The sequence below is a fragment of the Oryx dammah genome, unplaced genomic scaffold (genome assembly GCF_014754425.2).
Source record: "Oryx dammah isolate SB20612 unplaced genomic scaffold, SCBI_Odam_1.1 HiC_scaffold_10, whole genome shotgun sequence".
NCBI classification, from domain to species: Eukaryota; Metazoa; Chordata; class Mammalia; order Artiodactyla; family Bovidae; genus Oryx; species Oryx dammah.
The window spans coordinates 26,379,101-26,406,590 of record NW_024070194.1 but is presented as its reverse complement, the minus strand read 5'-3'; positions in this window follow the sequence as shown (position 1 = coordinate 26,406,590).

Here is a 27,490-nt window from a genome sequence, read left to right as displayed (position 1 = left end):
GAGTATCATATAGTATATAGCCTTTTCAAATAGGCTTCTTTCACTTAGCAATATGCATTTAAGATTCCTCCAAGTCTGTTCATGGCTTGATAGCTCTTTTTATTTAGTGTTGAATAATATTCTATTGTCCACATGTAACACAATTTGTCCATCTACCTACTGGAAGACACATATAGCTGGCTCTTCTCATCAGGTGGCCAAAGTATCAGAGCTTTAGCTTCAGCATCAGTCCTTCCAGTGAATATTCAGGTTTGATTTCCTTTAGGATTGGCTGGTTTGATCTCCTGGCAGTCCAAGGGACTCTCAGGAGTCTTCTCCAGCACCATAATAGCATGACAAATATTCAATTTCTTCAACAGATAAATGCCATGCCCACCCTCCAAATAACAACAAAAACCAAACCAATAAGGAAGCAAATAAAAACGAAAAAGTCAAGAAATCCCATAAGTGAAAAGACATGTTAAAGATATTCTATCCAACACAAATGAACCAATCTTGCTTAGATGGGGTTTGAACAACTGCAGAGAGGCATTTTGAGATAATCAAAAAGTTACAAAATCTGAACTGGCTTATATGGCTTATATCCAGGCATTGGTGGTGTTTTGTTAGGTGTGACAATGGGTGGTGGCTATGTCAAGGGATTTAGTTTTTTTTTTTCTGGACGAGATGCATATTGGATTATTTTCAAGTGAATCCAAAAATGTGGGAGGTTCAGGAGCGAGGGGACCTATGTATACTTATGGATGATTCACGTTGTTGTATGGCAGAAAGATTATAAAGCAATCATCTTCCAATTAAACATAAATGTAAGAAAACCAAAAATTTGCTTTAAATGAAGAGAATGGGTTTATAGGTGGGATGGATGTAACAAAACTGGCCAAATGTTAGACAGTATCAGGGCTCAGAAGGGGTACCTGGAGGTTCATATTCCTATTCTTCTTATTCCTATGGAGAAACATTTTCCAGAACAAACAGGAATATGTATACTGCTGCTACTGCTAAGTCACTTCAGTCATGTTCGACTCTGTGCAACCCCATAGACGACAGCCCACCAGGCTCCCCTGTCCCTGGGATTCTCCAGGCAAGAACACGGGAGTGGGTTGCCATTTCCTTCTCCCATGCATGAAAGTGAAAAGTGAAAGTGAAGTCGCTCAGTTGTGTCCGACTCGTAGCAACCTCATGGACTGCAGCCTACCAGGCTCCTCCGTCCATGGGATTTTCCAGGCGAGAGTACTGGAATGGGGTCCTGCGCTATTCTCAAGAAAGCCGTAGGAATCCTAAATATACTCATGCTGTCCTCTAGTGGCGGCTGGAAAGACTGCAGTCGAGATTCTGCAAGCTTGCATCAGAATCTCACAGAAGGAACACGCCAGGTGCCCAGCAGAGAGCTCCAGGTGGGCCAGCAAGATGGGATGCTTCTGCTGAATGCAGGAATCACAAAAGAGCTGGTTCGATCTCTGGGTTGGGAAGATCCCCTGGAGCAGAGCATGGCAACTCCAGTATTCTTGCCTGGAGCCTGGACATAGGAGCCTGACAGGATACAGTCTCTTGCAAAGAGTTGAAGAAGGCTGAGCACACATGCACTAGACTATACTATACTCCAAGTTGCTGAGCTTCCGGATTAACTGCCACATAGTGATTCCAAATTAACTGCCTACATAGGGATGTTTGGTCAAAGCAATTAAAATGGAATTTAAAAATTTCAAACGTTAAAGGTAAATGATGCACGGGGTTTGGACCCCAGGTTCACGTAACCCTGAGACCTGGCAGAAGAGGACGTGGTTGGTAGTCCACCCAGTCACTGAGAGTCACAAGCTCAGAGTCTACATGTGCCAGCCCATGGGGCTGGCCCTGGGACCCGGTGGGTGACCCGAACCTTGCCCAGGACCATCTCACGGCCAGACCCTTGCTTCTGTTCACAGTTCCCCATCTCTGTCCCTCCACAGAAGAAAGGAGTGTGAACGAACACCCAGCAATGGGAGTCTGATTATAAATTAGCTTTTGCATCCTGAAGACCCTGTGTGACGTTACAGCTGCACTGAGGGTGGAGGCCCCTGTCCACTTGGGCGAGGACCCAGGTGCTCAGAGAGGCCACAGGGAGACAGGCTCATGAGTCACCCTGCCATAGGGTCTGCCCCGCTGGGCGTGAAGGGACCAGCGCATCCTCAGAACAAGGAGGTCCCTGCGGCCCTGCAGCTGTTCCTGCCCACTCCAGGGAGTGGCTGCCTGCAGTGCCACGAGTGAGCTGCCCCCGTACCCTGGGGGAAGACCTCGTGATGCTCTAGTATCACAAGAGTCAAGGAGGCAGACAATGCCAGGAGCCATTTCTCCATCCCACATGGAGAAGCTGGATTTCTCTAGAGAGCATAGGTTGCTGTTATCTGACAGTAAAACTGAGTAACTCAGTCTTTCTCAAATTCACATGTGCAGACCCAGTGGGGACATGGGGGATGTCTGGGGTATACGAACATGTATAACTGATTCGCTTTGCTGTGCACCTGAAACTAACGCCACATTGTAAATCAGCTCTACTCCATTATAAGAAAAAGAAGCGACTCCCGGTAATCTCAATAGTAAATCGAAGCTATCAATATAAACACACGTTTTCTTTGTAAGATATCTTCTCTGTCTCCTAAAAAGACTTAGAAGACTACAACCCAATAGTATTTAAAAATGAGCCCTGCTAGGGTACAGATTTTAGTCCCTAAATATTGTCCCCATCTTGTTATTCTGAAAATTTGATACATAACTGGAAATAAAACAATTATCTCGATAGTCTTGTATGGACTGGACTATATTTCAGAGCCACCAGATAGATAATGAGGAAAAGCCTTCTTTGGAGGAAAATGCTCAGGTGGCACTAGTGGTAAAGATCACGCCTGCCAGTGCAGAAGATCTAAGAGACGTGGGTTCAATCCCTAGGTCAGGAAGATCCCCTGGGGGAGGGCATGGCAACCCACTCCAGTATTATTGCCTAAAGAATCCCATGGACAGAGGACCCTGGTGGGCTACAGTCCATAGGGTCACACAGAGCCAGACACGACTGAAGCGACTTAGCATGCAAGCATGCATGCCAGCTAATATATATTTAGGAGGAATGACAGAGTTTTAAAAATCATCCTTTTGTCCCCCTAATAGTAGTGGAACTAGGCAATAGTTATCAAGGGACATTGAAACCAGGAAGTGAGATAATAGCAGGGACCATTTTACTGGCTCGATCAGGTGACAACGTGGGAAGAAATCCGACGTGCGTTCATCATCCCCAAAGTGAGATGATAAATCACGTGCCTGGTGGTCCAGCACCCACCTCTGCAAGATGCTTGGGTCATACACTGAAGCTGAATCTAGTGATACTTCTGGGTTAGATATCTATTCGTATAAACTACAAAAATACAGCAAAAGACATAAGTTATTACACAAATCCAGAATGTGAGTCCTTCCAACAACTATTAATAGATGACAGGTCTGTGCTGGAGTAGGGGGTGTCTGCACCAGAGAGTAGGGGGATGATTATGCAGTAAACAGGAAGCAGAAAAGTGCACTAAAACAGACATGCAATTGGCCTGGAATAAATAAAATAAGGCTTAAGTTTCCTTGGAACAAAGGAAATGCTGATTAATATTAATTGATACACCATTTTTCTTTGGTCAATTTGCCTCAAATCCAGAAATGTAACTCCATTCTCGGTAGGCAAGACCATGAAACAGGTATTTTCATAAGTTTCTATTTGGAAAGAAAAATTGGACAACTCCGAGGAAGGGGAATTTGACATTTCTTTGTTTGCAAAAATGGTATGTGCATTTATCCTTTAACCCAGCAACTCAGCCCCGAAGGATTTACTCTAAAGATTCATGAGCAAAAACACAAAGGCATATGTGTAAGGCTATTCCTTGCATCTCTTTTTGCAGTGTCAAACATCTGGAAGCAATTCAACTACGCACAATTGAGCATCATTCAGCTGAAAAAGAAATGAGCAGTGTCTTTATATACTGCTGGGGAGTGAGTCTGGGATGTATTATTAATCAAAAATGCAAGTGAAAAAAGTTTTTATGATATACTACGATTAATCTAAGAAGACGGGCAGTGCAGGTGTGTGTGTGTGTGTGTGTGTGTGTGTATACTTGTCCATATTTTAAAAAGAAAGAAAGACCAAAAATGTTAAAAATATAAGTCTCCTTATAGAAAGAGAAGGGGACCAGGGTGGAGGGGACAGGTTTAGGAGCTAGACTTCTCATGATGTATTGTTTATGGAGATGACTGTGCTGCTGCTGCTGCTAAGTCACTTCAGTTGTGTCCGACTCTGTGCGACCCCATAAACGGCAGCCCACCAGGCTCCCCCATCCCTGGGATTCTCCAGGCAAGAACACTGGAGTGGGTTGCCATTTCCTTCTCCAATGCATGAAAGTGAAAAGTGAAAGGGAAGTCACTCATTCGTGTCCGAGTCTTAGCGACCCCATGGACTGCAGCCTACCAGGTTCCTCCATCCATGGGATTTTCCAGGCAAGAGTACTGAAGATGACTGTAGAACCATGCAAATATTTTTATATGTTATACAAACTAGTTCTAACTATGTAATATTAACACAATAAGTAATAATTATATAATTATATATAGATAATTATTTTTAAAAATCAATCCCTACTAGTTGCAATGAAAATGAAACGAAACAACTAAACCTAGTTAGTGATTGGTTGGTAGAACAGCTACATGAAGGAACTCTCTTTACTGACTTTAAACACAGTTATTTGACGGAATAGCCCCAGTAAACTACACCAAAAGAAAAAAAATATTGGGGAAAAAACTGATTTCTGTAATTCTAACTTTGCTGGTTTTGATTTATTGGTGTGTATTGTACCAGAAAGCAATAGAGTGATTGCTTTGCCATCAGGAGCTGGAATTTTCAGAGTAGGAGAAAGAAGGGAGAGATGTAAGCTCAATAAGGTCAGTAAAATTCCTACATGAAAATCTGTATTTGATTTGAAAGTCTCAGGGGAAATTCAGAAGGTGTCTTACCTTTAAAATCTGTGTGGTTCCTAGGTGTGTCCACTGACAAGGCCTACACACAATGGCCTGGACAATGGACACAAGTGTTGAACAGCCCCAAGCACACACACTGTGGTCTATTCCATTCTCCTTTAAAATGAACCAGAACTTCTGCAGAAATAATGATTCCAGATCTAGGCCAAGAAATGTCCCAGATGGTCCTAGGAGAATTACATTTTTGAAACCCACTATTTTGGGGGGCTCCAAAATCACTGCAGATGGTGATTGCAGCCATGAAATTAAAAGACACTTACTCCTTGAAAGGAAAGTTACGACCAACCTAAACAACATATTAAAAAGTAAAGACATTACTTTGCCAACAAAGGTCCATCTAGTCAAGGCTATGGTTTTTCCAGTGGTCATGTATGGATGTGAGAGTTGGACTATAAAGAAAGCTGAGTGCCAAAGAATTGATGTTTTTGAACTGTGGTGTTGGAGAAGACTCTTGAGAGTCCCTTGGACTGCAAGGAGATCCAGCCAGTCCATCCTAAAGGAGATCAGTCATGGGTGTTCATTGGAAGGACTGATGCTGAAGCTGAAACTCCAATACTTTGGCCACCTGATGTGAAGAGTTGACTCATTTGAAAAGACCCTGCTGCTGGGAGGGATTGAGGGCAGGAGGAGAAGGGGGTGACAGAGGATGAGATGACTGGATGGCATCACCGACTCAATGGACATGGGTTTGGGTAGACTCTGGGAGTTGGTGATGGACGTGGAGGCCTGGCTTGCTGTGATTCATGGGGTCACAAAGAGTCAGACACAACTGAGCGACTGAACTGAACTGAACTGAAGTTTGTACGAAAAAGGCTCAGGTGATGACTTGAATAAGCTCTACCCCAAAAATGGGCTAATTTAAGCATCAAAATGAATAAAAACTGTAATGAACTGAAACATTCAAATAATGTTTAAATCAACAGCATCACCGTGGCACTAAAGAGAACCTAACTGGTTGTATCCTAAGAAGCCTAGGAAATCAATTCAGTTCAGTTCAGTCACTCAGTTGTGTTGGACTCTTTGCGACCCCATGAACTGCAGCACCCCAGGCCTCCCTGTCCATCACCAACTCCTGGAGTTCACCCAAACTCATGTCCATTGAGTCGGTGATGCCATCCAACCACCTCATCCTCTGTCGTTCCCTTCTCCTCCTGCCCTCATTCCCTCCCAGCAGCAGGGTCTTTTCAAATGAGTCAGATCTTCACATCAGGTGGCCAAAGTATTGGAGTTTCAGCTTCAGCATCAGTCCTTTCAGTGAACACCCAGGGCTGATCTCCTTTAGGATGGACTGGTTGGACCTCCTTTCAGTCCAAGGGACTCTCAAGAGTCTTCTACAACACCACAGTTCAAAAGCATCAATTCTTCGGTGCATAGCTTTCTTTATAGTCCAACTCTCACATCCATACATGACTACTGGAAAAACCATAGCCTTGACTAGACAGACCTTTGTTGACAACGTAATGTCTCTACTTTTTAATATGCTGTCTAGGTTGGTCATAACTTTCCTTTCAAGGAGTAAGTGTCTTTTAATTTCATGGCTGCAATCACCATCTGCAGTGATTTTGGAGCCCAAAAAACTAAAGTCAGCCACTGTTTCCACTGTTTCCCCATCTATTTGCCATGAAGTGATAGGACTGGATGCCATGATCTTAGTTTTCTGAATGTTGAGCTTTAAGATAACATTTTCACTCTCCTCTTTCACTTTCATCTAGAGACTCTTTAGTTTGAAAATTGGTTTAAAAAAAGAGAGAGGAAAAGAATTTGAAAAAGAATAAACATGGGCTATAGAGTCCATGGGGTCGTAAAGAGTTGGATACGACTGAGAGACTTTCAATAAACTGAAACATTCAAATAATGTTTAAATCAACAGCATCGCCGTGGCACTAAAGAGAACCTCACTGGTCATATTCTAAGATGTCTAGAAACCAATTCAGTAGTTTGAAAACTGGTTTGAAAAAAGAGAGAGAAGAAAAGAATCTGAAAAAGAATAAATATATATGTATGTACGCTTGTATATGTGAATCACTTTGCTGTACACTTGAAACTAACACAACTATACTTCAGTAAAAAATAAATAAAATTTTAAAATAATCAAAATAAATTGAAAAATAAAAAGGAAGTACAAAATATCAATTAATTAAAGAAGAGAGAGAGGATCAAGATTTCCTGCCTTCCCTGTACAAACTATACCATGGGGTGAACAAACAGTTGGGCAAACTTTATAAAGCATTTCAGCTCCAGGTAATAAGTAAAGAAGTCATGGAATTAAAGTATTGCTATGTTGCAACCCCTAATGAAATAGCAGATTTAGGCAACAGCCCTAACAGTCTTGAAACATCATGAGACTAGGAATAGACATTATATTTTCCTGGTACATGTAGACAAATTGACCTATGAAAGATTCTTACCCTCCATCTCCCCCAGAATGAAGCAAACTTGAAATTAATCAAGCCTCCAGGTCTAGCTATCAGTTTACATGAAATACAGAAATAGTAGAGAACAGAAGAATGTATTAAAAGATTATACTGGAAGAAAAAATAGATTACACTGGGAGTTTCCTGGTGGTCCATTGTTTACGACTCAGTGCTTTCAATGCAGGGGCCGTAGTTTGGTCCCTAGTTGGGGAACTAAGATTCCACACGCTGCACAGTACATGGCCAAAAAAAACGAGAGAGAGAGAGAGAGATTGATTACATAGGAATGCAGTCAGCAAAACCCAAAAAGTTGTGGGAAACTTTCCAGACAACTGACCTGATTATGTTAACAGATAGATTCCAAGAGGTTGTGGATGATGGATTGTGAAACTGAAAAGGTCTATCAAGTGATTGAGATGAAAGCCTCTTATTTGGGTCCTGGTTTGAATGCACAACTGCTCACAAAGATGATTGAGGTCTCAGATGAATTCAACCATTGGCTGGTAGAACAATGCCCCTCCAACCCTAACCAAGATGTCCACAGCCTGAACCCTGGAACCTGGAGTATGCTAGGTTACGTGGCAAAGGAGAATTCATCCTTACAACAGGGTCCTTATCCTAGATGATCAAGTGAGCCCAATGTCATCAAAAGGGTCCTTTAAAGAGGAAGTGGAGGCAGAAGAAGAGTCAGAATCAGAGTGACGGGGTGTGAGAGATTGCACTGTCCATCACCAGCTTCAAAGACGGAAGAAGGGTCTAGGAGCCACGCAATGCTGGTGTCTCTGGAAGCTGAAGAGCAAGGAGAGACTCCCCTGACGCCTCCAGGAGGAACTAGACCTGCCGACTCTTTGATTTCAGCCAATTTCAGGCTCTGGCCTCCAGAAATGTGAGACAATAAATTCCTGTTTCTAAACCCCTAAACTTGTGGTAATTCATTGTCGTAGTAAACATATATCAACAGATGTCATCTCAGAGGCCACATTGGAATATACAGAAATGGGCTTCCCAGAGTACAGACTTGAAGATTGCAAGGCCTCATCTGTTACAGGTGAAGACGATGTTCATGATCTGGTCAGTTTCCTGTGCTGTGCTTAGTCACTCAGTCATGTCTGACTCTTTGTGACCTCATGGTCTGTAGCCTGCAAGGTTCCTCTGGCCACGGGGATTCTCCAGGCAAGAATACTGGAGTGGGTTGTCTTGCCCTCCTCCAGGAAATCTTCCCAATCCAGGGATCAAACCCAGGTATCCTACATCATGGGCAGATTCTTTACCATCTGAGCCACAAGAGAAGTCCAAGAATACTAAAGTGGGTAGCCTGTCCCTTCTCCAGGGGATCTTCCCAACCCAGGAATAGAACCAGGGTCTCCTGGATTGCAGGCAGATTCTTTAACAGCTGAGCTACCAGGGAAGCCCGGTGAGTTTCCTATGTGGTAACAAATGACCACAAACTTGGCAGCTTAAACAGGCCCCCATTCAGTATCTCACAGATCTGTGGGTCACAAGACCTGGCCCTGAGTTCAGTGGATTCTCTGCTTGGGGTCTCACGAGGCTGGAATCAGCTGAGGGCTGGATCCTCAGCTGAGGCTCAACAGGAGAAGGAACACTTCTGAGCTCAGTGACCCAGATGTTGGCAGATTCATCAGCTCCTTACTGGTTGTTGGCTCTCAGTCCTGGGGACACCTGAAGTTCTTTGCTCCATGAACAGCTCACAATGTGGCTGTCTGCTTCTTCAAGGCCAGCGGGAGGGTCTCTTTCCAGCGTGTTGAGATGGAGTCTTAGGTCCTGTAACCTAATCAAGGAAGTGACGTTCCATCACCTTTGCTATAGTCTGTCGTTACTCAGTTGCTCAGTTGTGTCTGACTCTTTGTGACCCCATGGACTGCAGTGCAGTCTGTTGGCTACCACCAGGTCACGGCTGCCACCCTCACTCGAGGGCAAGGGATTATACAGAACTTAACTCCAAGCAGAGACATTACTTTGCCAACTAAGGTCCATCTAGTCAAGGCTATGGTTTTTCCTGTGGTCATGTATGGATGCGAGAGTTGGACTGTGAAGAAGGCTGAGCACCGTAGAACTGATGCTTTTGAAATGTGGTGTTGGAGAAGACTCTTGAGAGTCCCTTGGACTGCAAGGAGATCCAACCAGTCCATTTTGAAGGAGATCAGCCCTGGGATTTCTTTGGAAGGAGTGATGCTAAAGCTGAAACTCCAGTACTTTGGCCACCTCATGCGAAGAGTTGACTCATTGGAAAAGTCTCTGATGTTGGGAGGGATGGGGGGCAGGAGGAGAAGGGGACGACAGAGGATGAGATGGCTGAATGGCATCACCGACTCGATGGACGTGAGTCTGAGTGAACTCCGGGAGCTGGTGATGGACAGGGAGGCCTGGCGTGCTGCAATTCATGGAGCGCCAAGAGTTGGACACGACTGAGCGACTGAACTGAACTGAACTGAACTCCAAGCAACAGAGATCATGGGACCACCTTAGAGTCTGCCTATCACAGTGGTTGGTTTAGAAATCTCCGTTGGACAGGACAAGGTGGGGATGGTGGTATGTGAGCTGTTTATTTATACATTTCGGCCTGGTATTGCAGCTCTCAGGCTTTCCTGGTGCCTCAGACAGTAAAGAATCTGCCTGCAATGCAGGAAACATGTGTTTGATCCCTGGGTTGGTAAGATCCTATGTAGGAGGGAATGGCTACCCATTCTTGCCTGGAGAATTCCATGGATGGAAGAGACTGGAGGGATGCAGTTGCAAAGAGTCAAACACGACTGAGTGACTAACACAGCCGCTCTCAACATAGGATTTCAATTAGAATCAGCTGGGTTGAGGCTTCCCTGGTGGCTCAGTTGGTAAAGAATCCACCTGCACTGCAGGAGATCTGGGTCCGATCCCTGGGTTAGAAGACCCCCTGGAGGAGGGCATGGCAACCCACTCCAGTATTCTTACCTGGAGAATTCCATGGACAGAGGAGCCTGGCAGGCTACAGTCCATGGATTCACAAAGAGTTGGACATAAGTGATACTAAACACAGCCCAGGGTTGAGTTTTTAGAAAATGTAGATGCTTAGTTCATATCAGAATAGTTAAATTAGAATAACTGATCATCAATATATGTACAAGCTCCCCCCATCAGATACCATACATGTCTGATAGGTACGCAAGGTGGCACCATGGTTTCCCAGAGGAAAGAACCATTACTCATCTCCCAGATGCTGGGACACAGCTCAGGTGGGCAGGGGCTGGGGCATGAGATGGCCGGTGGAGTGGATGAGCAGGAGAAGAAAGAGTCGTCAGATGACGGAGATGACAACATTTATGCGAATTAATCAGGAAGAGCTGAGTCAGACCAGCGGCTTTTCTTGTCTCTTCTGGGCCCAAGTCCTCCAGGGAGCAGAGTCTGTGAGCAAGATTACAGCAAGGCTCCTCCCTCCAGCTCAGCTAAGGTGGACAGAGCAAACTCACCAGGGACCCTCAGAAGACGCGTCAGTGGTGGGATACAAGCATTACCTTTCTGATAATCATTTTTGTTTGTTTTAAATTTTAGAAGTTGCTCACATTGCACTCCCTACTATAGGGATGCTCCTTGTAATACCAAAAGTGCCAGGAAGGTAGGTAGGTGGACAGATAGATAGACAGACAGACAGATATTGGGTTGGCCAAAACATTTGTTTGTTTTTTTCCTGTAACATCTTAGGAGAAACCAGGATGAAACTTTGGCCAACCCAGTAGATGCTAGATGACAAATGATGGAAAGGAAGGAAGGAAGGAAGAAAGAAGGAAAGACGGATTTTTAAATTTTATTTTAAGAGCCTTGATGTCAAATGTGTGTCTGGTTTCTCCGGGCTTGACTGAAGCCCAGAACAGGCAGAGTACAGGAAGCACATATGTGCCCCAGGGCCCCAGGCTGGAGCTGGAAGCCCGCCGGTGTCCTACCCCTACGTTTGCTCTGCGGCTCCTGGAGATGATCTGAGTTCCAGCCCCTCTGGGGCTCCTTTCACGTCCTGACCTTTGAAAAAGGAGCCTGGAAACTCACAACAAATGTGATGTCATTAGATGAGAGCTTGCTCTGCACCTGAGAGATTGTGTGCCAGGACAGTGGTTTGTCTTCGCACCCCCACCTTCCCTCTCACACACAGAGGCCAGAAATGATAATGAATTTACACAGATCACACATGCCTGTGCATTTGTGCTGTGAAGTGTCTGATGGATCAGACTGAAGAGCATCCTGTAACTTTGGGAGGGAACCAGACCATGGGGAGTGTGAGTGTGCTGTGGGAGGCGGGAAGACTGCAATGAATCAGTGATGTCTGAGGGAGGCAGTGGGGGAAAGGCAAGCAATGGTACCCAAATAACAGAAGTTAAGGACAGTGATAATAATAACAATTAAAATATAAACAAGAAAGAAGTAGGTGAGGGAGATTAGGAGGCACAAACTCTCAGTTACAAAATAAATGAGTCACAAGTATGAAATGTACAGTGTGGGGAATATAGTCACAAATTATGTGATATCTTTGCATGATAACAGATGGTAACCAGACTTACTGTGATCATTTTGCAATGTATAGAAATAGCGAATAATGACGTTGTGTAATAGGAGCTAACATGGTGTGGGAGGTCAGTTACACTTCAAAACCAAGCAAACACACAGACTCATAGGAAAAAAGATTAGATTTGTGGCTACCAGAGGTGGTAGGAGGAAGGGAATTGCATGAAGGTGGTCAAAATGTACAAACCTAGATAAATGAATACTAGATATATAACACGCAATATGATAAATAAAATTAACACTGCTCCTGTTATCTTTGAAATTTGTTAACAGCATAAATTCTAAGCGTTCTCATCACAAGGAACAATTTTTTTTTCTGTTTCTTTAATTTTGCATATATGTGAGAAGATGGATAGTCACTAAGCTTATTATGATCATTTCATGATGGGTGTAAGTCACATCATTACGCTGTACACCTTAAACTGATACAGTGCTGTATGGCAATCATCTATGAATAAAACTGGAAGAAAAAAGACAAAAAAGGACAAAAATGAAAACAGAAATGGTGTCCATGTTGGACAGTAGTTTTTTGTTGTTGTTGTTCTGTTCTTCAATATATCCCTGAGTTTGCTTAAATTCATGTCCACTGAATTGGTGATGCCATCCAACCATCTCGTCCTCTGTCATCCCCTTCTCCTCTTGCCCTCAATCTTTCCCAGCATCAGGGTCTTTTCAATGAGTCAGCTCTTTCCGTCAGGTGGTCAAAGTATTGGAGCTTCAGCTTCAGCATCAGTCCTTCCAGTGAATATTCAGGGTTGATTTCCTTTAGGACTGACTGATTTGACCTCCTTGCTGTCCACGGGACTGTCAAGAGTCTTTTCCAGCACCACAGTTCTGTTTGTACTCCCAGGTAACTGGCCAGTCCTGGGAGGCGAGAGCAGGGCCCTCTGGTGGATGCTACAGGAACGGCAGCCAACTCTTTCAGCTTCTTGGTCCATCACTCCTTTCAAGAGGTTCCCAGGTGGCCTGCAGAGGTCAGCCCCCTTGAGTCAAGGGTGCACTGCCTAAATGTCTTTGATTTATTTTGCTTCATGCTGTGAAATCCATGAAAACATCACATCTTAGCTTCCATAGCCTAGAGATGTTTGTGAAAAGTGATGGCATTTTCTCTAACTGGATGATAGAGGAGCATCAGTTGTGTCCTTTGACTCCAGGTGGTCCCAGCCCCGGGGCAGGGACTCCTGAGGGTCAGCGACCCCCATCTGGGCTCCCAGCCATGTGCAGCCCTCCTGCCAGACATGTGCCCAGGCCTGGGTGCAGGGTGTGTGTGCCGAGGCCTCTCCCGGGGCTGTTTTATGTCCTGCCTGACCTGCTCTGATCTGTGTGCCATCGTGACCCTCAGAAATCTGCCTGGAGACAAGAGAGCATGTGAATAAATGGGAGATTTGACTGTGAGCTCCGTTCAGGGGTGACTAGAATGATCTGACTGGCTCAGGTCAGGGAGCAGTTCCTTCACTTCGGCCAAACCTGAGACTCTGCGGACCATCCATGCTCGGTCCCCTTGTCCACCTAAGCCAGGCTCTGTGGGGGTAAAACTCAGTACCAGAGTGTCCTCAAATCCAGCTCACATGTGCCTGGCAGGTGGCCAGCTCTCAGGACGTAGGTGGGAAAACGGCCCCCTCTGCAGCAGAAAACAAGAACCCCCGCCCCACGGAAGCATGGCAATAGGAGGAGGAAGGGTACTGGCACCTGGCTGACGCGAGGAGGAGGGGCAGAGGAAAGCGGCAGTGATTCTCATATCAAAACCCATCCAGAGCAGTCATGCTTCTGTGAGATTGCTGGGCTCCCCATCCCTGGGCGCTGTGAGTCGTGGAGGTGATTATGTTTCTAAAGGTGGCAAGAGGCACTGTAGCAAAGCCTCACCAGTTTTCCCATCGAAGTCCTCCCAAGTTGAACAAATAGAATTCAGCATCTGCCCTGCTGGGTTCTGGAGTAATAGCATGAAAGCATTTAATTTTTTCCCCCTTGAGCTTGAAAATTAATGGAAATTTCAGCTTTTACTCCCTAATATGGGCATGTTTCTTTGGGTATAAAATAATGGCATTTTTTTTAATCTTCAAAGTTTCAAGTTAGAAGATGAACCACGTTTGTCCTGGGGTTTTATACCACCCCAGCCTGGGGGCCAAGTAGCCCAAGGCTAAGAGGTCTTTATCTGCAGAGCACAGGCTCACAGCCCAGGTGACCCTCCTCCCTGCAGCAGGACCTGCCCTGAGATAGTAGGCAGGCTGGGGGTTGGGGGGTGTGATCTGGGTTCCTGCCCTCTCCTGGGGCTACCTGGGGCCCTCATTCTTGAGTTCACTGCTGAGGCCTCACTTTCTTACTTACCTTTCAAGTTCCTATCCACGGTGGGCTTCCAGTCTCCCCTCTTTAAACCGGGAGCTCCCATTTTTGGGAAAGCATGAGGGCTTCTCACTCGCTTCCTTGTTGAGCCCCCAGCACTCACTGGGGGTGTCCATCCCCTTTTGAGAGAGGACCCTGACATCAGAAAGGTTAATTCCTTTACATGAGGTCATGGGGCTGGTGGAATTGAACTTGAACCAGATAATCTTGCCAGCGGTCAGACAACAACCAGCATAGACATCTGTGTCCATCACGTACATATAGAGAGCAGCAGGCTCCATCTACAGGGAGCACATCTCAGAGGATGGCTGGGTTTCCTCAGGCCTGCGGGCAGTTGGGCTATGATTGATTAGTGATGTCTGCCAAGAGTAGGGGAGGTGGGATGGCAGCCCTTCCACCTTCATTAGTGACACTGAAATAAATAGACTTAGGGCGTCCAACTCAGCCAAGGGAGTCGCCAGGGAAGAGGTTGAATTAGCAGCATCAACCTTGACAAGGGCCACCGTTTTCATTTTTTCTGAGCATCAGATTTGCTTTATCCAGAGGGATAGTGTCAGCCCTGCATCCCAGTATTTCTCAGACAGGTCCTGCAGACCCTGTAACTGTGTGACCTTTGAGGCACTCTGTAATATGCTTTGTCATTTTCTGGTTTCTTTCAGTGATAATCTTTTAACAATTTTTTTTAACAAATTGAAAGAAATCTGCTCTGTTGAATTGTTCATTTACAATTGAAAGGCATTTTCCATCCTCCGAAACATGAGACTCTTCTTTTTTTTTTAATGTGAGATTCTTAAATCAGTAGATTTCAGCCGGGGTCTTCAGACACCTTGAAAGCTCTGTGCAATTTCTTTGCCTCTGAAGGAAAACTGGCTTGAGTTTCAGAAATACTGATGGAATGGATGAAATTTCACCATAATGATGGAAAGAGAATGGACAGCTTTGCATTTTTATATTCTCTGTCAATGTGTCTCAGAGGTGCAAGGGGAAAAAAACAACTTCCCCCAGGAGGTCTGGGGAGGGGTGGAGGAATCTGACGTGGGACAGCGGGATGCAAAAGTCCCAACATTTTCACTATTTCTTCAAAAGGCATTCAAAGTGTGTATTCCACTAAACAACTGATTTTCTTTACATGGAAAATGCATTTCTAAATAAGGTTTCTTATAATATAAGTTCTCAGTAAAGTCAAGGCAGCAGAGTACGTACAGGTTAAAAGCAAATACTGGGCTGTACATACAGATTGAAAGTATGAACTGGGAGATACACAACAGGGGACCAAATCCTGGCTCTGTTTTTCATTAGTTCTGTTTTTAAAGCCTTAAGGAAAACCTTAACTTCATTGTGTCTCAGTCTATGCACAGTGGTAATATTGGGATGATAGCTGAATCTACATCACAGCACCATTGTTAGGATGAAAAGACATAATCCATGTAACATATCTGGAATTGCGCTGGGCGGAGCAAGCGCAGCGCATAACTGTTGGTATTCTTGGAAGGTGCAACACATCATCCCGCAGCTTCCCCAGCTCTTGGTGTGTGGCCTGTGCCTCTTGCAGGACAAGCCCCAGTTTGACAAGAATGTCTTTAGGCCTTTAGTCTAGGATCAAGTTTAGTACGGAGGCTTCCCAGGAGGCACAGTGGTAAAGAATGCGTCTGCCAATGGAGGAGATGCAAGAGATGAAGGTTCCATCCCTGGGTCAGGAAGATCTCCTGGAGAAGGAAATGGCAACCCACTCCAGTCTTCTTACACGGAGAATCCCACGGCCAGAGGAGCCCGGCAAGCTACAGTCCCTGGGGTCACAAAGAGTCGAACACGACGGAGCGCACACACACTGTTTAGAAACAAATCAGTGGTCTCTTCTAGCAGGTACACATTTCTTATTCCTGGTTTGCCTCACTTTAAATTTTCTCTATTACCTACTTCTAATTTTTTGTTGCTCTGTTTTATACTTCTTCACGACCACTGAATGCCAGCTTTGAAACAATAATGGCTTAGTTTTCCTGACAGCACTGTGCTGGGCTGGTCCATCCACTCCATCACACTCTCAAGATGGTGGGCTCAGGTGGAAATTACTGCCCATGTTTTACAGCACTGATCCATGTGCCCACAGAGTTTATATAATCCACCTGCAAACGTATAACTGAGAAATAGAAGAGGTGAAAATGAGAGCAGAGAGGAAAAAAACTCATTCATTTGTCCACATAAACACACACACACACACACACAGTGACACGGGTACGAGGGAGAGAGAGAGAAAGTGAAAGCACAGACATCCAGCAGCAGGAATGAGAAAATAGAGCCTTTCTGTTGTCAGCATTAAGAAGACGAGAGAAGGTTACAAGAAGACGTTTATGCCAAGAAACATGAACATTTTGATAACGGACGATTTTTAAAAAATAGCCACACCTTATTAAAATTGAGGCAAGAATACAAAAAGTCTGAATGAGCAGCCCAGGCCCCTTCCCAGGGCCATTACATCAGACCCTCTGGGGCCTGGCAGAGCATGTGCTTCCAGACTCTTCCTGGAGACCATTGGGGCAACTGGGGCTGAGCCCCTGGATCTGCAGGGCAGCCTTTCTCCCAGGTGAGAGGTCACGGGCGTCATAGGCTTTGCAACTAGGGTGACTCACGCTTCAGGCTCGCAAGGAGCTTACAGGCTTAAACTGGCGAGCACTGGGGAGGCTGGGACAGCAGGTCACCCCATTTACAGAGAGAGAAAATTCAGGGAGTGGAGCATGGGAGGGCTGGGGTGACCACCTCACCCCTGTTTGCCCAGGACTTCCCTGATCATAGAGAAGTGAAAGTCCACGTACTGGTTGGGAACTCTGGTCCCAGGCAAACCAGGATGGTTGGTCACCCTGGGGGCACCTATCTCGGGAGGAACAACAGAGAAAGGAGAGAATAAAAATAACAACGACAAGAATAAGCAAGATTCCCAAGATGGCTGGCTTGCTTTCACACACTGAGACCCCAGGAGGGGGTCTCCCCACCCCCGACTCCCTGGGCAACACTTAGCTTGACTTTGTGTTGGAATCATGAGAAGAGAGGAAGGGAGGGACTTAAAACCCTGACGCCCTGTCCCAGCCCCAGAGGTGCAGCTCTGCGTTTGTCCCCTGCGTGGCCAAAGGACCACAACTGAGTGGCTTAAAAAATAAGAACTGAGTCTCTCAGTCTCGAGGCTAGAAATCAGAAATCAGGACCCCAGGTGGGCTTCGCTCCTTCTGACTCCCTGGGTGGACCCTCTCTCCCAGCTGTGGGTGGCTGGGGGAGCGGGGAGGGTAGGGAATTGGGGTCAGTCCGCAGAATTCCCTGGCTCATCACCCCAGCCTCTCTTGTCTCTGTTGCCATGCGGCTTCTCCCTGTGTGTGTCTGTGTCTCTTTTCCTCTTCTTGTAAGGGCACTAGTCATGTTGAATTAGGACCCACTCTCCCCCGATCCCCGCAACTACACAAAAGCCCAAGCCGCAACAAAGACCCAGCACAGCCCAAAATAAATAAATAAATAAAATTACCAAAGAACGGATCGCTTTGACCGTTCATAAGGGTACAGCTCGATGGCATCACCTGTATTCACACTGCTGTGTGGACATCACCATGGTCCACAGAGTTTTTTCATCTTTCCAAATTGCAAGTCTGTCCACACTAGACATAATCCTTTATTTCCCCCTCTCTCTGGCCCCTGACAAACACCCTTCTGCTTTCTGCCTCTGTTAATTCATTTCTTTCAGGTAAGAATGAATGAGGAATGAATGAGTGGAAACACACAGTAACTGTCTTTTTGCGACAGGTTTGTGTCATGTAGGGCTCAGACGGTAAAGCGTCTGCCTGCAGTGCGGGAGATCCAGGTTCGATCCCTGGTTTGGGAAGATCCCCTGGAGAAGGAAATGGTGACCCACTCCAGTACTCTTGCCTGGAAAATTCCATGGACTGAGGAGCCTGGTAGGCTACAGTCCATGGGGTCGCAAAGAGTCTGGACACGACTGAGCGACTTCACTTTCACTTCACTTTGTGTCATGTAACCTGATGTCCACCAGGTGGCAGCCTTTACTAGAAATAGATTTTCTACATGAAGGTTCTTAATGAAAAAGGGCCTGGGTTTGTCCCCGGGCTTTACATAACCCCCAACACAGAGACACAGAGTTAGGGACCTTGGAGGGGCGGGCTCAGGGCCCAGCATGTGGCCCAGATCCGGAGCACAAGTAGGGACCAACAGGACCTCCTGGGTGCCAGCTCCACCCCTCGCCCTGGGCTTGTTCCCTGGGCAGCCTCTCTCCCTCTGCTCCAAACCAGTCTTGGTTCTGCTGTTCTTCTTTAGGAGCCAAGAAGCCCTTTTTGAAAGGACAGAATTGTGTGAACAAGCCCACGACAGTGCGGATTTGATTGAAACCCAAGCCCCGTGTTCTAGAGGTTTCCATGCCGTGAGGGACACCACGCCCTCCCCCACTTCATCCCACACCAATGGAAAGGTGAAGGTTTATTTCTCTCATTTGATAGAGGCCATCATGGCCCCTAAAGGTTAATTAATTTTCACAAGGTCACACTGTCAGGCGGAGATGAATCATTCTCGTCACATCCAAAGTGGAAAGACACAGGGGTCACCAGATTTGGGTGATAAATCATTTGCCCCTGCTTGTCGACTGGGATCCAGGGCTGCTGGCAGTCCCAGGAGCAGGGAGGCAGGCTTCATCCTGTATCCAGGTTCCCAGGAAAATGGCTTTAGTGGAACAGTGATTCTGGGAAAATGTGGAGTGGCCTAATAGATGGCCAACCATACTGGTTTATCCAGAATTGCAGGGTTTCCTGGAGGGAGCTAGCCGAATAAGAGCTCCCACAGAGGTCCACATCCTAATTCTTGGAATTTGTGACTGTGTTACTTTAGACAGCCAAAGGGACTTTGCAGATATTAATGAGTTTATGATCTTGAGATGGGAAGGTTATACTGTGTTATTCAGATGGCCCAAAGGAATCACAGAAGCTTCTACAAGAGGGAAGCAAGAGGGACTGAGTCAGAGAGAGATGCTTTGAAGACGGGAGAAGGACCAGAAGCTATAGGATGCAAGTAGTTTCAAAAGCTCAAAATGGTAAAGAAGGAATTCTCCCCGGAACATTCCAGAAGGAATGAGGCTCTCCTATAAGCATGATTTTTTAACTTATTTGTGAGACTTGAGAACTAGTGACCTCCAGCATGCCAAAGGAACACATCTGTGTTGTCTGAAGTCACTAACTTTGCAATCCCATGTGGCGCTAGTGGTAAAGTACCCACCTGCCACTGCGGGGGACTAGAGAGACCTGGGTTTGATCCCTGAGCCGGGAAGATTCCCCTGGAGGAGGGCACGGCAGCCCACTGAAGTATTCTTGCCTGGAGAATCCCATGGACAGAGGAACCTGGTGGGTTATGGCCCATGAGGTCACAAAGAGTCGGACACGACTGAGTGACTTAGCACAGTCAGGAAACAAGCAAAAAAGGGACATAGGACATTCCAGGCTGAAATCAAGAAAGCCAAAGGCACTAGGACCAGCTGGTCACCTTAGAGCCCAAGAACCTTCTGTTAGTTGAGGCTGATTTAGAAATGCAGCTGTGTCCCTCAGGAGCATCCCTGGGTCTCAGCTGTGCTTCTCCAAACTCCTCTCATGCCTTCCTAGAACCAGCAGAAAGTGATGTCTATCTGTGAGCTCTGGAGTGGGGCAGGACCCATAGCTCACTGGCAAATGCTTAAGTACTGGCTTTCCGGGGGGGAAAAAAAGTGTGCACATGTGTACATATATATGTTTATGTTTGTTATAAATTTTACTGAATAGTTTGTAGCAAACAACCCACAAATGATGTTACAAGTCTCTACTATAAATTCCATGCAACTCTAGCTTCAGTATAGGTCAGATTTCTTGCAAAATCCATTGTCAGTTTTCAAATTTGATTGCCAACCGCAGAGGCAGGTGAGCAGGTGGCAAAGGATCGCTTGACTGAAATCTGACTTAGCAAGAATTTGGCTCACATCATTGACAAACAACTCTAGTTCTGACCATAATTTTGGTTGATATTTTCATTTATGTTAACGAGTAATACAAAAGTGAACCAGCAAAGACAGCTGTCAAAACTTCACTCACTCAGCAATGATGGGAGTAACTTCCTTGCTGAAGGAGATAATAGCTTTTGAGTATGGATAGACTATTTCCTCCATGTTTTGTGCTGTTCACAAGGCAACAGTCACAGACAAGACACAGATTGGAGGTTAACATGCATTATTAACATTTTCCCAACCACTTGCTTAAGTCTAGACAATCAACAAAACAATATAACAAGGGCTGATTTCCAGAGTGTAAATACTCCCACCATCGATGATTTCGAGCTATGAAGTGACGCTGCTGAAATGGAGTTGGGCAGAGATGTGCACCTTTGAAGTGTTTCTACTATACTGATGCAACTGACACAAACAGCCCACAAACACAGAGCAGAGTAAAGTGTAGTCAAATAGTAAGTGACGGTTTTAAAGCAAGTATTTCCTTTGGTTTTTATATAATTTATTTAATCATTATGCGTGAAAATTTTAATTTAAAACAATTTATTTATTTTTAATTATTTTGGAGCAATGCCACGCAACATGTGGGATGTTTTCCCCAACCAGGGATCGAACCCACGCCCCTTGTGCTGAGTCCTAACCACTGGACCACCAGGGAAGTCCCATGAAATTTTTGATTTTTAATAATGTTAATAAGCAGCTTATAAAATTCCTGAATATTTCTGATAAGCTTTCCCAAGCAGCTCTTACGCGAAATTAGAGGAAGAAGCCTAAGGGGGTTTAACATTAGCACCATTTCTTTTCTTCTTCTTTGCTAAAGTGTGACAAATAAAATTACAAGATGTTTAAAGGGTACATGGTGGTGCTTTGATGGATGTCTACACTGTGAAAGGATTCCTCCCATCTAGTTAATTAGCATCCATCACAGTGTATATTTATCTTTGTGTGTGTGAGGGAGAATATTAAAGTTCTACAGCCTTAGGATATTTCAGTTATAATAATGCTATCAACTGCAGTCACTTTGTTACGCATTAGATCCTCAGACCTGATTTATCTCACAGCTAAAAGTTTGTTCCTTTTACCCACTCCTCCCTATTTCTCCCACCTCCCAGCCCCTGGCAACTACTTTCACCATTTCTTTGTGAAGTACCTTGTTTTCCCATAAAATACATTTAAGGTTTGCAATTATTAGATGATACAATTGTTTATTTTAATATAAAAATTGCTTTTCTGAATTTTTAGTGAAATGAAATCCTAACAAAACTGAATATCAAATGAAGAATATTATTCTAGTCTTACAGCTACACAAATTAAAATTAAATTAAATCCACAGCAATGAGATACCACTTCACACCCACTGGGGTGACTCATCAAAAACAAAACAACAAAAACAGAAAATAAGTGTTGGTGAGTATATGAAGAAGTTGGAATCTTTGTGTGTTGCTGATAGGAATACAAAATGGGGGAGTCTCTGCGGAAATTAACATGGTGAGAACTTACGATAAACAGGATTATCATATGATCCAGAAATTTCACTTCTGTGTGCACCCAAAGAGATATTTGTGCATCAACGTTCATAGCAGCTTTATCCACAACAGCCAACACGGGGAACCAAACTCCCTGTCATAAATGGATAAACAAAGGTATATATCCATGCAGCGGAGTGTTATCCCATCTTTAAAAGGGAGGAAACTTTGACATATGCCCCAATATGCATGAGTCTTGAGAACATCATACCAAGTTAAATAAGCCAGTCACAAAAGGACAAATACTGTATGATTCTGCTTATATGAGATTCCTAGAGAAGTCAAATTCAGAGAGACAGAAAGTAGAATGGTGGTTACCAGGGGCTGGAGAGAGGGGGAAATGGGGGGATGGTTATTGTTTAACAGGGGCTTGCCTTGTGACTCGGACAGTAGAGAGTCTGCCTGCAATGAAGGAGACCTGGGTTTGTTTCCTGGGTTGGGAAGATTCCCCTGGAATCTTGCCTCAAGAATTCCATGGACAGAGGAAACTGGCAGGCCATAGTCCATGGATTCGCAAAGAGTCAGACACGACTGAGCGACTAACACTTTCATTTTTTCACTTTTGTTGTTTAATGGTGGCAGAGTTTCCCTTTGTGAAGATGAAAAAGTTCTATTCATGGTTGCCCAACAATGTGAATGTACTTTATGCAAAAGAGCTGTGCATTGAAAAATCTACAGTTCTCAGGACTTCCCTGGTGGTCCAGTGGTTGAGAGTCCACTTGCCAGGGCAGGGGACATGGGTTCGATTCCTGGTCCAGGAGGATCCCACGTGCTGGGGAGCTGCTAAGCTCATGCACCACAACAAATGAGCCCTCCAGCTGCAATGACTGAACCCATGTGCATAGAGCCCGTGCTCCACAACAAGGGAAACCATTGCAAAGAGAAGCCCACGTACCCCAACTGGAGAGCAGCCCCTGCTTGCTACAGCTGGAGAAAGCCCATGCACAGCAACGAAGACCAGCACAGCAAAAACTCAATTAACTAATTTCTAAAAACCTATAGTTCTGATGGCATATAGTTTTAATGGCATAGAATTATACCTTAAGATGGTTAAAATGGTAAATTTTACCTTGTGTCATCTCACCGCATCAGAGGCAGGTAGGAAGTACCCACTGTCAGATGCTGTCCAGGGGGCTGAATTCCTGCTTCTGCAGTTACCCCCTAGGGCTGGGGCCTGTCCTCTGAGTGGGGTCCTGGTTAGAGTTGCCCCCATTTAGCAAACAACGATACTGAACACCCAGATCAATTTGAATTTCAGATAAACAACAAATATTTTTTTTCTTTTTAGTAGAAGATTGCTCCATGTAATATTTGGGGCCAACTTGTACTCTTTAAAATGCTGTTTCTTTGAAATCCAGATCTACCGTTCTGTATTTTAATCTGCCGACTGGACCTCTGTCCATTGTCACCCTTTCCTCTATCACCCTGGTCACCACAGGGGCCTGACTGCCCCCCAAAGCCTCGTCTGAGGGCACAGTTGACCATACAACACCTTCCCTGTGCTGGGTGGTGGTCAGCTGCCTGCATGTGTGTGTTAGTTGCTCAGTCGAGTCTGACTTTTCGTGACCCCATGGACTATGGCCTGCCAGGCTCCTCTGTCCATGGAGTTCTCCAGGCAAGAATACTGGAGTGGGCTGCCATTTCCTTCTCCAGGGGATCTTCCTGATCCAGGGATCAAACCCAGCTCTCCCGAATTGCAGGCAGGTTCTCTACTGTCTGAGCCACCAGGGAAGCCCCCGGCCCCTCCGAAAGTCCAGCTCGGCTTCCAAGGCAGCCTGGGTTCCCCGGGAGTTCAAGGTCTCCAGCGTGCCTGCACTGTAGAATCACCGGACACTTGGTGCCACCCCAGGGGTTTGGATTGAATTGGTCTGAGTGAGGCAGGAGATAGATGGGCTCCAGGCCGGACATGTACAACTGGCCTCCTGTTCACACTTCCTGGGGTAACAAAAGGATGGGCTCCAGGCCGGACATTGACTACCAGCTCCCTATCTACATTTCCTGAGGCAAAAGACAAATGGGCTCCAGGCTACATATTTATGACCAGACTCCTGACTACATTTCAAGATCTGCGTGGATATAAGAAACAACAACAGGAACAGGGCGGACAACCGGACACTGGACATTTTCTGGCAGGAACAGAGAGGGGCTAAACCCTGTTAGAAGATCAAGAGGTCATACATTTCCCATCCTTGGGGCAAGGCAGACACTGCAGACATGGAAGAAGCCTTCACAGGGTCAAAAAGGCAGAGGATGCGAGTAAGTCTTGGTCTTCTCCTCCATCTGCCTCTGCGACGAAGTCCATCTTGACCGAGGTGTGTGCATGCACCCAGTGGACGGTCCTGAGGCAGGGTAGCCAGGGAGTCAAAATGGGATGACTGGCCACGAAGAAGACCGAGAACCAGAAGACTGCCCCCTTATAAAGGAAGTAAACTTTCCAAAGGCGACTCTCTCGCAGAGCTCACCCAAGCCTCTTTCTCTATATACTCTGCTTTTCTAATAAATATTTTCTTTCCCTCAATACCTTCTGTCTCCTTGTCAGATTCCTCCTTTCAAGGTAGGGAAGGACTAGAGACTTAGACTGCAGAACTGGCCTCTGAGGTCTCGCGGTTAAGGTTCATGGTTTCCACCCAGGTGACCAGGGTTTGATTCTGGGTCAAGCAACTATGGTCTTGCTTTTAGCCGTTGCTCACTGCAAACTACTGCTCACTGCTGCATGCATCCAAAACCATGGAGACAGCCCTGACAAAGCTGGCCAGTGGTTTCACCGTGCAGTCTGATCTGAGGCCTGCCTCCTCAGAGGCTGCCCTGACTCAGGGACCCTGTCTGAGAACCAGCCTTGGAGTGAGGAGCAGGGTGCCTGGCTGTGGCCGCTGAGTTCAGGATCAGCGGGCCTGTGTTGCAGTCCTGCCTCTGTCAGTTTCTAGCCATGGGGCCCCAGGCACGTTGCCTCTTCCCTCTGAACTTCTGCTCCTTCCTCTCTCCCTCAAAAGGCTGTTGTGAACATCAGTCAAAATGGTGGCCTTCAAACCGGTCTCTGGACAAGCATTGCTTGGGGACAGTTAGGCGTAAATTCTCCTTCAACCGGACGTGTTGTAAAGCAGGACCTCAGGGTGAGGAGGAGCAGCAGTCTATTTTTAATAAGCCCTCCCAATGACTCAGATGCATGCCCAACCACATATATAAGGTAACAACGGTCAAGAGCAAGAGGTAAAAAGATGAATAAAGGAAAGTTAGTTACAAGCCTCCAGGACCGACTCCTGAATCCTGGACTTCCACCTCTTAGTTCCAGGAGCCCTGACTTGAGACTCCCCTCCTCTGCCTATGGGAGACCCAGGCTGCTGATCACCATGCCACAAGGTCCAGGGTTCTTCCCTCCCTGGCCCGGGGGTGCTCACCTAATGTCACCTGCTCGGAGACATTAAAGCTCTGGCAGACTCCTGCCTCTCTCCCTGGCTCCAGGCCCTTGAGCCTGCACCTGTGCACAGGGCAGGGTCCCTGTTGCCCTCTCCCCCCAGGGCCCCAAGTCGAGAACTTTCTGCTACAACAGTGCTTCACAGATTCCAGGTTCCACCAAACTGCTCCAGAATCTGGATTTAGGGCACAATTCAGAGAGAAACTTTTAATTTCCCTCTGATTCTTTTAACCCTGAAAACTGTCAATTGCTTGAAACACACAAAAAAAATTGTAAAGTGATTGCTGATTATGGGCTAGGACAGAAATAATACACAGTTTCTTACTTTGGCTAAGTTAAAATAGCTTCCATCGTAGCATGGGGCTTTGGAATCACAGAAACCCAGGTGCTCAGCCCAGATTGGCTGGGTCAGTTGATTTCTCTGAGCCTCAATTTTCTCTGCTCAAATAAAAGTAATAATTGCCATTACGATGATGAGGACAATAGCAGAATTTGTAAGTGCTTTATCCTTACAGCCGTCCTCAGAGGTAGGACCATGGTTTGCCAACTTGAAGGCTCGTTAGAATCACCTAGGGAGATCTTTGCAACCATATTCCCAGGCTACATGGGACCAAGAGAACCCGGGGTAGCTGGGCCATCTGTATTGTTCCAACTCCCCCATCATTCCAACGTACAATCAATTCAAAGAGCAGGTAGCCCAGTGGACAGCCCAGATCACCACCCACTGAGCCCAGGGCCCCTTCTTTGGGAAATAGAAGGGACCACTCTCCTTCGGGGACTCCCTTTTCAGACATACTCATCTCGGGTTGACAAAGGCACTTTTGGGGCTTGGTCCTCAAAGGTGGGGTTACATAAACTTCTGCAAAGGGATCTAACCCAAGTTGATATATGGGTTTAAAACTTTTGGCTTTAAAAACTATTAACTTCATTTAAGAAAAAAAAAATGAATTTTTGGTTGAGTTTACAACAACGACAGAGCAAGGCTGTGTCGTTAATGGGAAGCAGATGGGAGGCCTCTTTGTAGATTGCCTGAGCACAAATCCATCCGTCTTCCCGCGCCTTTCCACCCGCACATGCGCAGGATGGCTCCATCCCCCAGGCGCTGGTCCAGCCTGTTGCGGGTGCAGAGCCGCTGGCTCTGGGGCCTCCAGCTGCCTCCATTCCCTCATCTCAAACAGCTGCCACCCTGAGCCTGCCTTGTGTCCTCTGGACCTGGCGAGGCCGTTAGTCACCGGCTCACCTGGCGACGTCACAAACGCCTGCGCGCTTTGCTCATTCCAGCTGGTCCTCGGGCTCAGGGGACTGAGGGGCGGGGTGGGCTCCAAGGCCCCCTCCTGCGCCTGAATCTCTCAGAAGAAGATGCCCACAAGCCGGGACCCTGCGTGACTGCCGTTGGCGCGGGCCAGGGTCAAGTGGTGGGGCAGAGGCCACAGCCCTGATACTGCCATTTGCCTTACTGTGTGGGGCCTCAGCTCTCTCTGGGTCTCCACAGTCTCCCTTCCCATGAGGCCTGGAAGACCAGGGCGGGGAACCTGCAGGGTTTGTCCCTGCCCCAGAGCCTTTGCACTTGCCCTGGTCTCCTGACTAGAGGCGCCTCCCCCCAGATCCCTGCCAAGCAGCTGCTTCCTTATTTGGGTCTCAGGTCTTCCAGTGACACACACCGCGACCCCCACCCCCATCTAGCCTTCCTCTTTCCTGATGACTTTTAATATCACATCAACTTGTCATTTTATTTCAAACCATTAACACTATGCCTGCGTGTGTGCTAACTCGATTAGGTAGTGTCTGACTCTGTGCAACCCTATGGACTGTGGCCCACCATGCTCCTCTGTCCATGGGATTCTCCAGGTAAGAATATTGGAGTGGGTGGCCATATCCTCCTGTTTCTTGTTTGTTTTGGTGTCCTCTTGTGTCCCCCTGGCATGTGGGCAGGGACATATCCGTCTTGGACACTGGTATAGCACAACCTTCTTGTGTGGCCCTTGCACATAGTAGGTACTCAAGGAACATTCTAGATGATGTCTGGCTGGGATCGCCCTGCCTCCCGAGCCCATGGGGGTAGCAGGGCAGGGCAGGGCGGGGCGGGGTGGGGGGAGGGGGAGAGCTGCCACCCGGGTCTCCTGGTCCCCACAAGCTGTGGAAGGGCAGGAAGATGGCCAAGAAGGGCCTGGTGCAGTGCCTGGCTCAGCGTGTGAGGTGG